Source organism: Puma concolor, chromosome B1 (assembly GCF_028749965.1).
Source record: "Puma concolor isolate L17-30 chromosome B1, mPumCon1.1.hap2, whole genome shotgun sequence".
Lineage (NCBI taxonomy): Eukaryota > Metazoa > Chordata > Mammalia > Carnivora > Felidae > Puma > Puma concolor.
In genome coordinates, this window is record NC_141670.1 from 7,349,852 (window position 1) to 7,362,313 (window position 12,462).

The 12,462-nt window shown below is 39.5% G+C and overlaps 1 protein-coding gene across 2 annotated transcripts in view; it reads right to left on the bottom strand.

Moving 5' to 3' along the window:
- GPM6A (glycoprotein M6A) overlaps window positions 1-12,462 on the bottom strand; it is a 355,480-nt gene that overhangs the window by 64,339 nt on the left and 278,679 nt on the right. The gene's annotated exons all lie outside the window — the stretch shown is intronic.

Below are 12,462 nucleotides of genomic sequence, written 5' to 3' on the forward strand. Positions count from 1 at the left end.
TGATTTACGGAATGGTTGAGTCACTATGTTGTACACATGACACTAATATAATATCCCATGTTAACTAACTGGAGTTAAAATAAAAATTAAAAAAAAAAAAGACAGAGAGGGGCAACTGGACGGCTCAGTTGGTTGAACATCCAACTCCTGATTTTGACTCAGGTCATGATTACAGGGTCATGGGATTGAGCCCCTTGTTGGGCTCCATGCTAAGTGTGGAGCCTGCTGAAAATTCTCTCTCTCTCTCTCTCTCTCTCTCCCTCTGCCCCTTTCCTACACTCACACTGTCTCTCTCTAAAATGAAAAATAAAAAAAATTAAGGAAATGAAATAGTTCATTAAATTACAAAGCAAAAAGAAAATATGGAACATTTATCAAATAGTTTGGTTGCTTTTCTTTTTTGTTTTAAGTTTATTTATTTGAGAGAGAGAAGGAATGAGAGCAGGGGAGGGGCAGAGAGAGGGAGAGAGAGGGAGAGAGAGAGAGAGAGAGAGAGAGAGAGAGAATCCCAAGGAGACTCCTTGCTCGATCTCATGAACTGTTACATCATGACCTGAGCCAAAATCAAGAGTCAGACACTTAACCAGATGGGCTACCCACACACCCCTGGGTGCTTTTGAAATGTAAGGTAATAAGAGGGAGGTATTCTTGTCATTTATAAAGATCTATTAAGTTACTACCTGTTGAATCTATTACTAGACAAATAATAGTCACAAATGTAGTACCTATTTTAAAAAAACCAAAAAAATAAACTAACAGAGTATTTATGAGTCCAGACATTAACACCAATAATTTGGGACTCTTAACGCTGAAACAAAATCATATTAAAAATGTACCGTGCACTATGTATGCCATTTGCTCATGATACATATGCACTGACAACAGACCTGAGTCAGTTTGAGGGTCAGATGAGAACAGAAAGACACCGCCTTGAGGGAGGGTGTTTGGCCCCAAACCTGCCATAGGCTCCTCATTTCCTTCGGCGGGAGGCCAAAATCCTAACAATGGTTTTCAAGACCCCGCCTGATGTTCTCCATCATCTCTCTAACCTCATCTTCTTCTTTCTGCCTCCCTCCCTCTGCCACCTTCTCTCTCTTTTTTAAATGTGTATTTATTTTTTAGAGAGGGAGAGAGAAAGCATGAGAGGGGCAGGGGCAGAGAGAGAGGCGGGGGACGGAGGATCCTCAGCGAGCTCTGTGCTGAAAGCAGAGAGCCAGATGTGGGGCTCGAACTTACGGACCGGACCGTGAGATCATGACCGTAGGACACCTCACAGACCGAGCCCCCCCGGGCGCCCCTGCCACTTTCTCTTTGATGTGGAACTAACAGCCTGTGCATTCTGAGTCTCGGGCTTTCCTAGTGGCTATGCTCTCTGCTGTAGACATACTTCCTTCAGGTATCTCCTGAACTAACTTCTACACGTCCTTCAAGTGTTTGCTCAAATTTTATCCTGTCCACTTTACAAACTGTTTCCTGTTTTCACATATTCATAAACGTAGACCTTAGATCCCCTGTATCCTGCTCTGCTTTTTCTTGTTTCCATATCGCAAAGCACCTTCTAGCATCATACAAAACTTACTCACTTATCTTATCTATTGTTTATCTCTCTCTTCCATTGGGATGTAAATTCATACACTGTTGGTGGTCAATTAACATTGGTTAAACCAATATTATCTTTCATACACATAAAACCCGCGCTTACAATTACAAAGTAAAAACCTAGAATTCGTAGTCGACAAGGAAAATAAAAAAAGAGTTGCTTAAATATGCAGAGTTCATATCCAATATCCCACATTCCAGTGTTTTTGGAAGTGCTACATTTCCTCTATTTAGAAATAAAAACTATATTCAATATGTACTCGTAATGAAAATATAAATTAATACTCAAAAACTCAAAATCAGATTCACGGCCATAAAGATAAATGGCTTCCTGTTAAAAGCTGCGTGATATGGTCCACAACCACAAAGAAAAGAATGCAAGCCATTTGACTGAGGCCTGGCTTTCCACAATAATGCAAGAATTATTACAAAACTCCCAGAAAATAAAACTATAATGTCATTTTGAGATTTTAACAAATTTCGCAATAGAGCCCATACATAGCAATTCCATTTTCCAATTATTTTGGCCACCGATATAATCAATATGGCAGGTATGTCAGTAAATGGAAGTAAGGAGAAGGTGTAGATATTCAGTCTCACTTCGTGGAACCTTTCTCCTGATTGTTTAAGAAACAAAGGATCAAATCAAAATAAAAGGTCTACTGACATGGTAGCCATAAACACTGTACTGTTTACGTAGAAAATAGTGCAGATATATTTACCCTCCAGAACAATGAATCTCAAACATACGTTCTAAATTGCTATATGGTAAGCAAGACAAGCACCACAACTTAAGATTCAAAAGCAAAGAGTTCTGAGCAGGGAGCCAGGACCTGCCTGCTAAGCGAGTTCCACTGCCGGTCACGGGGCAAGCCTCTAAACCCTCCCACATTGTGAAATGATCCAATGGGCTGAATGGTCTCTAAGGTCCAATGAATGGATAAAGAAGAGGTGGTTTTTGTATACAATGGGATACTACTCAGCGATGAAAAAGAATGAAATCTTGCCATCTGCCATAATGCGGTTGGAACTGGAGGGTACTATGCTAAGTGAAATAAGCCAGTCAGAGAAAGACAAATATCATATGTTTTCACTCATATGTGGAATTTGAGAAACTTAAGACCATGGAGGAAGGGAAGGAAAAATAAGTTGCAAACAGAGAAGGAGGCAAACCGTAAGAGAGACTTAAATACAGAGAACAAATTGAGGGTTGATGGGGGTGGGGGAAATGGGTGATGGGCATTGAGGAAGGCATTTGGGATGAGCACTGGGTGTGGTATCATGGGATGTATCACAAGAGCCATGTGCAGGGGGACATGGGGAGAAAATGCCTCTGGAGCACGGAAGATTGGCCTGCCCTTCATGTCTACTCATGACCTCTCTTCAAGAAGCACTCATGGCTCCTAGAGCTGCCCTTCTCTGGGAAGTTTGAGGGAGGATGACAGGGTTTGATGAGGCTACCATGATCCATTTTTGCCAATGGTTCACCTACCAGATTGTACATATGGAATGTGTAACATTTTAGTGGTATGTAAAGTTTTGAACTTCAGAGGTCTTTCAAAGAATAGGGTTTGAAATTGTATTATAGTAGTAAATTTTCTTAGTTTTGAAATATTTGATATTACATTTAAAAGTATAAGAAATAACTTAGTGTGTTATATTTTAAAAAATATTATAAAATGTAACATCATCTTATAACGGGAGAGTAAAGTCTCATACAGATTTACAAACACCTGATATTTAAACTTTGTAGCTATAGATGTTCTGCTGCTGTGTAAATTCCACTCGGATTGTTATAATGAATACTGATATTTATATACAATGCAATGAAGGGGTCTGATAAAGAAATCCTAGCACATTAGTGAAAACCCACAGGAACTGTTTTCTCTTCAAAGTTATTAATAAAGAAATCCTAATACATTAGCAAAAACTGGAAGTCATTGTTTTCTCTTAAGTTATTAATAGTTTCATTCCAATCATTGAATCTTGGTTTCCTTAGATGTTTAGTAATTACTTTAAATACAGAAATTAAAGCAAAAATGACAATTAAATACTTGTCAACCTGAGATCCCAAGTGTCACCTTCCTATCCAAGGAAGGCAAAGGCCTGGATTTTTCCTTAAATTCTGAATCTGACAAGGACGAAGACATTTTTACAAGAACAAAACGTGTTGCCCTAGTAACCGTAACCCCACCCAATAATAATCTACACCCAACAAGAACATTCGTCCATAATGTGTATTTTCAAATCTGATCCTACTCAGAGTGAATGCTTTCTTACATGATGGCTTGTGTGGCTCCCCAAATTCTTATATTTCCCTCAATGAAGCCAAAGTGCACGCAGGTATCATGAACAACGCGGTTGAAGTCAAGGAAAAAAAAGCAAAGCAAAACATTAAATGTGACCAGAAAAAGTCAACTTCATAATACTAAATGCTTCAGTCCGTAATAAAGACATAACAGTTATGAACATTTTATGCTTCAAAAGGAATAACTAGCATTAGTAAAGTCAGAATTATAAAAATATGAAATACTATAGAAAAAAAGACATTAATAGGGAAGGATTTTAACCCATCTCTCCCTGCCCACGGTAGATTATTATGATTCCGGTAGATTGAGTACGTGAAAAAATACACACGTGTACAGAATACTCAAACTGCTTTCTGATAAAAATAACCTACACACAGACACATGTGTAACCTGAAAAAGATTACATACATTCCTTTCGAGAACCTATGAAGTAACTGCAAGATATGTTATATTTTTCTAATATATAAATATCAGAAGATGTAAGCAGAGGAGTTAGGATCGAACATGGGTTTGAGGGATGAGCGGAATCTGAGCCAAGGAAGAAAACGACAAGAGGGATATTCTGAGCAAAGGTAACACGACGAGTGATGCAGACAGAAGGTCCCGGAGAAGGCGTGGGAGGTAGACAGTGAGGAAAATGCGTTGACAGGCATGTCACCTGTTGACTCCGAAAGGGGCGAGGGATTGGATCACACATCGTGTGCATCCAGAGCTCTCTGGTGGGCACTGGGGTTCTTGCCATCAGATTGGCACAGTACATGAGGCTAGTCATTTAGTTCGCGGGTACAAATAGTACTGGAGAAAGAGGAAATGAAGTGAAGACAATGGCATGAGAATATTATTACGAAGCATAAAAATTACAAAATACAGGCCACCAAGGAGGGAAGGCTTCTTGTGAGGCGGTACCTACAGGAGAATAAATGAAGGGATGTGTTAAAGGTGGGAGACGAAGGGAAAAAGTGCAGGACCCAGTGTCAGGCTGAAAAATGAAGGATTCTGAGTTGACTCACAGATTTCAGTCGTGGCAAAATGGTCGGAAAATCGACAGAAACAGACGATGCAGGAAAAAGAGGCAAGTATGTGATGGTACAAAAGGCACTGAGCTTTGATGATTGCTGCTTTTGCAGTATTACTTCCTTTCCCCTAACTTTATAATGTATTTTTCATAGGCAGAATTTAAAAACTTGAACCCTTGCAATTAAATCTGGATCAAGCTAGGTTCCCAAAAGCATTCTGCGGGCCAGCCTCAGCCTATTGTTTTTAGGCAGAACTTCATGAGCCCTTTGGGCATGGCACGTTCTCATCATCTGCCTGGACTTTTTTACCTCCACCCCTTTACACCCAGCTGTTCCCGAGGTCTGTGTCTTCCGTGACTCTGGTCTAAAAAGTTTTGATTGATGGAAGTTTCTAGAAAATATAAAGGTCTTCTCGAAAAGGCATACATAAAAATCAAACAATTTTCATCAGCATTAATAACGTGACATTCTGCTTAACGTACTCTTTGAGCACCTCTTTGTTCATGGAACATTTCTATGATGTAGGATGGAATTACCTACATTTTTAGAAGAATGAAATGTATGGCATGTTATAAATAAAGTGAACTACCTACCTAAGTATTAAATCTTATTTTGCAATGCATTTAATTGGACCTTAACAAGGTAGGTTTTATGGACGAGCCTTTGAAAATACTTTTATTTTGTTTTTAATTCAGCACTTAGTGATATAATACGTGTGCAGTCTTTAGAAAAGGGTCTGGCACATAGGGAGAACTTCATAAATATAAGTTATTTTTATTGTTATCAGCCTTAAAACACTGGTGCCGTGTTGTTTTTAAAGTGCCATTGTCATTTCTGTATTATCCAAATGAGGACTGTTTTATTAGTATATTTTTGTTCTCTATCACATCGACTTTCATTCAAGTTTAAATGATGCAGTCCATAATTCACAAACATAACAAAAGCAGTATAGAAGAGTACAGTGTTATAAAATGTAAATTGACTGTCATATAGGACAGTCTGCAAAACAGCTACTTTCTATCTTTACAACTTCAGTGAAACGGATGCTTTGCAGTTCATTGGCTAGAGGTAAACCTCAAAATCATAATTCAGTTTGTCAACATGAAAGATAGAACTAAAAGCAATGAGCTTTTTTTTTTTAAATTTTTTTAACGTTTATTTATTTTTGAGACAGAGAGAGACAAAGCATGAACGGGGGAGGGGCAGAGAGAGAGGGAGACACAGAATCAGAAGCAGGCTCCAGGCTCTGAGCCGTCAGCCCAGAGCCCGACGCGGGGCTCGAGCTCACAGACTGCGAGATCGTGACCTGAGCGGAAGTCGGACGCTCAACCGACTGAGCCACCCAGGCGCCCCAAAGCAATGAGCTTTTATAGTAAGATATTTCATAGAGATATTATCAAATTTATCTTCATGTGTCATATCATGATTTTCAAACAGCCTGTTGTTTTTCCTAAATACCTAGAGCAAAGTTGAGTTTCATACAACACAGCGTGTACTTAGCTGAATCATTTTATACGTCTGTCTCTATAGACAAATGTTGGTGAAAGTCTTATCAGAAACTCCTGGGGTACCTGGGTGGCTCAGGTGGTTGAGTGTCTGACTCGTGATTTGGGCTCAGGTCATGATCTCATGTTCGTGATATCAAGCCCCAAGCTGACAGCACGGGGTCTGCTTGGCATTGTCTGTCTCTCTGCCCCTCCCCAGCTCGGGCTCTCTCTCTCAAAATAAATAAATAAACTTTAAAAACTCCCAAGAATGGTGTTTTCTTCTCCCAGAAGTGTTGTTCCCATATCATAGAAAATACAATCTAAATGGATACTAATAAATATTTTTGTACTTATGGCTTGAGGAAGTTTTTAAAAAATCATGTCATGTTATCCAAAGAGCTAATTTACTAAGGTAACTATCCTAAAGTTTTATATTTTTTAATGACATTATGCCATCTATAACACTGACAGATAACTTGCTTGAAGCCTGTGATTCATACTTTCCAAGAATGATTTACTTAGAAAACAGGAAGCAATACTAGGCTTCAAAGAAGCAATCCGGCAGACATAAAAACAAGATGCTACCGAGGCATTTTCCTTATGGTGAGAGGTCTAATACATGGGATGAGGAACAGCAAAAAAGTCTTCTAAAGTTGCAAATGAAAAAAAAAAATCATTAAATTCAATGGAGAAAGAAATACAGGGCAAGTGATTCATTGAATGCCATAGACTTTTGGTTACAAATCTATGACAGAGATAAGAAATGGGACTTCTGGTCTTTTTAATTAAAGAGCTCATTTGCCAGACTATTATGAGTAGGTCTGTGGGGAAAGTGCTAAACTAACGGCCTGGTTTGCTATGGATTTGGGTCTAATAATTAATTGATTAGAAAACCATCACCCAGTGATCAACTATCTGCATATCACAATCATCCACTCATTTCTTCTATTAATGTCATTATACAAATATGAAAACTTCTAACAGCGTGTGTCTAGAAAATACTTAAAGCCATTTCAGGATGATTTTACTTCTTACATACTTTGCATAGTAATGGAGCAACTAATGCATTCACTTAATTGATTATTATTAATCACCATAAATAAGAATGTAATATTGAATTATACGTAAGTACTTAGAAATACTATTGACTAGAGTTAAAGCATAAAACCTGTGAATCCCACACCAATGGACTGCAGTTATTTTTCTGGGAGAATCTAAGAGAACAATGAAGTCTTTCCCATTAAAAACACAGATTAGGGCCACCTGGGTGGCTCAGTTCGTTGAGTGTCCGACTCTTGATTTGGGCTCAGGTCATGATCTCATGGTTCATGGGATTGAGCCCCATGTCAGGCTCTGTGCTGACAGCAAGAAGCCTGCCTGAGATTCTCTCTCCCTCCCTCTCTGCCCCTCCCCTGCTCACCTCATGTGCGCACATGCGCCCTCCCTCCCTCTCTCTAAGTAAATAAATAAACTTTGAAAACACAAATTTAAAAGGGCGCCTGGTGGCTCAGTTGGTTAAACGTCTGATTTCAGATCAGGTCATGATCTCACAGCTCATGAGTTTGAGCCCCGGTCGGGCTGTGTGCTGACAGCCTGGAGCCTGCTTCAGATTCTGCGTCGTCTTCTCTTTTTCTCTGTCCCTCCCCTGCTCGCTCTCTGTCTCCCTCTCAAAAATAAACATTGAAAATTTTAAAATATAATAAAAATAAAAACACAAACACAAATTAAAAATGACCCATCATAAACCAAACCAAACCAAATAAGAAGTATTCAAAAACTGCATCGAAAAGATCTTTGGCAGGTGCTATTTTGAAAAGAACATAGAGTATCCAAAGCCAGAGTCCGTGATTTTGTTTTCCAGCCTTTTATTTACCATTCTTCTGATTTTGTGATTTACTTCTCCATAGTGTAAGTTCCTACTTGTCAAATGTAGATAAAAATGAAAATCACCACCAATGCCATCTCAACCACCACTAGAAATTTGCTAGTTGTGGCGTACGTAGCGACCTTCAATACCACAAATGATCATGTTTCCGTGTATCACTGTTGATATTTTCTCTGTGCTTTGGTTCCTCTTCCCAACTCCCGCCTGTCTCCTAGCCCTCAGGAGCCTGCCTTGAATTGCACTTCACTTAGGTTAGTGCAATGGAAGCCACTGGTGCTCACTCTGTCCATGTGGCATTTCCCCGGGTAGACCACGGACCACCCCTCCCTCCTTCTTGACACTTCTGCTTGGCCCATGAGATCCAACAACCAACTGGTTTCATGGTTTGCTCCCTGCCTTTCTGGCACTCTTCCTCGACACCCTCACCTCTACCTTCTTCGGCAAAGGTTCTAAATCCTGACAGTCTCTTCTGCCAGCCTGTCTCTTTCAGACTTGAAGAGCCCTTAATGGACATCCAATGCTGCATCCCCATTGGCCCATCTCTGCCAAAATAATTTTTTTTTTATGCAGACTACTCAGACAGATATACTTGTGTAGGAAATTAGGGGGAGGTGAAAAATGGCACATCAGAAGTGGGATTCGAACCCACCCACCGCTGGCTGCATCTGTACTCCAGAACCCCTCACGCAGGGAAGCAGGGCTGGAGTCTGGAACCTTACACCACATGGCCGTCCTGACAGCCTTCGATCAAAATAACTGTTTTGAATATAATGTTATGCCTTTTCTCTGCTTTATCACATTAGTGACTTTGATCTTAGAATAACTTATAACGTTTTTGATCTTTGGATAAAGATAAATCCTTAGCCTGACTTTCAAAAAGTCTTCACTCTCTGGCCCCTACTTAGCTGGATCTTTGGGTCTTGCTGTGGCTGACACTGGACTCTGAGTTCATCTCCGTCACAGAGGCTGTCCACATACAGACTTCCCAGTGTCTGGAAGGCACACACACACACACACACACACACACACACACACACACACGTGGTGCCTTCACTTTCACCTACTTCACTCCACTGAATGATTATTTCATGAGACAACTTCCCTTGATCTTCCAGACAAGGTCATCTCCTCTCCTTCTGGAATGTGGCCCCCAGCATGTGTTTGACCCTATAATCACGTCACTCTGCACAAAGGTAAGGAACAACAGGTTTTTGCTGCATGTTGTACATTTGGTGCCTGGCACAAATCAAATGCTCAATAAATACTTGTTGAATGAACAGTTGAGGAATCTGAAAAACACTCTGCGGAGGGCTAATATTACTTATCATAACTTATGTCTATTCTGAAGGGAACAGCCTGAAGGATTCTGCTGAAAAGTTAGATCACATGACCCTTCGTAAAGCCCTTCCCTGGCCCCTTGGCAGACTCAGGGTAACTTCTTAAGTGCTAACAGACATCCAAAGCCCTCATAATTTCAACATCCATTAGCCCTCTGACCTTATCTTTGACCGCAGCCCCACTGGCCTTGATGCTTGCTGCTCACACATGACAGGCACGTTCTTGTTTCAGAAGTTTTGCACTGACTATTCCTTAGGCCTATACTACTCTTCCTGAGATAGCTCCGTGGTTTGTTCCTTCACCTCCTCAGGGCTCTGCTCAAGTGTTATTTTATTTTATTTTTTTGATATTTCATTTTTATCGTGGGGCCTATCTTTTTAAATTTTATCAAAACTGATATTCTCCATTCCTCACTCTCTTTTTTTTCTTACATTAATTATTGCCTTCTAGTATACTGTAGTATGCCTCCAACATACTATTTAAATTCCACATTTGTATGCGTCTAGAATGTAAGATCCATAAAGAATTGTGTTTGGCTCTGTTCCCTGCTGTATCTCAGCACCTGGGACAGTGCCCGGCACATAATACATACTCAATACATTAATCAAATTTTAAAAACCATTAATATCAGTGTTGTATGTAAGGGATGAATCACTGAATTCTACTCCTGAAAGCAATAGTGCACTGTATGTTAACTAACTAGAATTTAAATAAAAAATGGAAAGGCAAAGCAAAGCAAAAACAAACGCAGCCTACTGGCAAAATTCCTCTTTCTCAGGGGAAGTCAGTCTTCTTTCTCTAAGGCCTTCAACATATTGGACGAGGCCCATCCACATTAGAGGGGGTAATCTACTGCACTCAAAGTCTACTGAATAAAAAGGCTGAACAAAGTCTACTGACTTTGAGTAAATCTCAACTAAAACAAAAAATCTGAACTAAAAAAAACAAAAACAAAAAACAAACCCTTGACAGAATCATCTGGAATCATGTTTGACCAAATATATGGGCACTATGGCCTAGCCAAGTTGAGACAGAAAATTAACCATCACACCATCTCCGATCTTTAATAGCAGCTGCCTCGAGAACCATGTTGCAAACGATTGTGAAGCCACCGCAGACTCTGTAGGAAAGAACACGTGCATAAACTCGTAACGTCTGCTCTGAGCACAGAATGGTCAAGAGAGGCAGCCCATATTACGTATTAGCTATTCCTAATACGAATAATGGAAGTATTATTCCATTGCAATGGAAGTTTTTAGGTCATGTTCATTAAATGAAGGAACAGATGCCAAATCTGTCCCTTTCGTAATTAAATTAGGGCTAATCTTGATTAAAAAATAAATAAAACAAAAACATTACCATCACAATAACCTCTCTTCTCTTAACTACTAAAGTAAGAATAGGAGTCTTAACCGATAAATTCCATGTAAATAAAATATACAGTTTTAAGAAAACAATAACATGAATTTATTTTTAGTAATGGTCATTGTATGCCTGTCATTATACTGGAGTCAATAAAAGCAAATGCTTATCTGCCCTTCATCCCAATGAGAAACCAAAATAAAGAACCCAGAGAAAAAGAACTAACACTTTATTTACACAGGTCACAGGGATGCATGTGAACACAAGAAAGTAAAGACATTAGAATCAATACACACATTTCTAGGACAATCAAAATGCCTGGGGATCTACAGTGAAATGTGCATACTAAACACATGAAAACCTAAACTTTGGTATTTAATCCAGGACTCTTTCATAATGCAAATCACTGAACATGCACCTCAAACTTTGTTTTATTTTCATATATACTAAAATATGCTGGATACTGGATGGGACTGCACTGGGGATCAGAAATGTCAAATCAAAGTACACTTGCCATGATGAAAAAATAAAATAAAATGATGAAAGTAATATAACTTAAGTGGTCTTCCCTATCATTGAGCAGTTTTCTAAAACATTTCTAATGATTGCTTCAGTATGCAGATACACTATAATTTAGTTTACAAATTCTCTACCATTGGTCATTAACGTTGTTTCTGATTTTTCATTATTTTAAATGATGCTGAAATAAACCTTCCAATGAATAAAAAAGAAATGTTAAAGCAGACAGGAGTGGAAAAAAGCTGGATCTGGTTTGAGATTCTGGGCCAGTCACTTACCAGGAGAGAGAATTTATACCAGCTACTTGTCCTTTCTGACACTGTTATTTTTTTTCTGTAGGTCAAACACTTGTGGCAAAGTTTTTGAGTTAGAATGACATGTAAGAGACGATAAAACTTATCTTCCAATTCAGGATACTTAAAAAAAATTTTTTTTAATGTTTATTTATTTATTTATTTATTAAAAAAAATTTTTTTTTCAACGTTTATTTATTTTTGGGACAGAGAGAGACAGAGCATGAACAGGGGAGGGGCAGAGAGAGAGGGAGACACAGAATCAGAAACAGGCTCCAGGCTCTGAGCCATCAGCCCAGAGCCCGACGCGGGGCTCGAACTCACGGACCGCGAGATTGTGACCTGGCTGAAGTCGGACGCTTAACCGACTGCGCCACCCAGGCGCCCCAGTGTTTATTTATTTTTGAAGGAGAGAGAGACAGAAGTGAGTGGGGGAGGGGCAGAGAGAGGGAGACACAGAATCTGAAGCAGGCCCCAGGCTCAGAGCTGTCAGTACAGAGTTAGATAGATGCAGGGCTCAAACTCAAGAGCCATGAGATCATGACCTGAGCTGAAGTCAGACGGTTAACCGAATGAGCCACCCAGGCACCCCTAAGTCAGGGTACTTTTGAGAATAAAAGAGAAGGTGCTCTTAATAATTAGGCCTGGGCAACA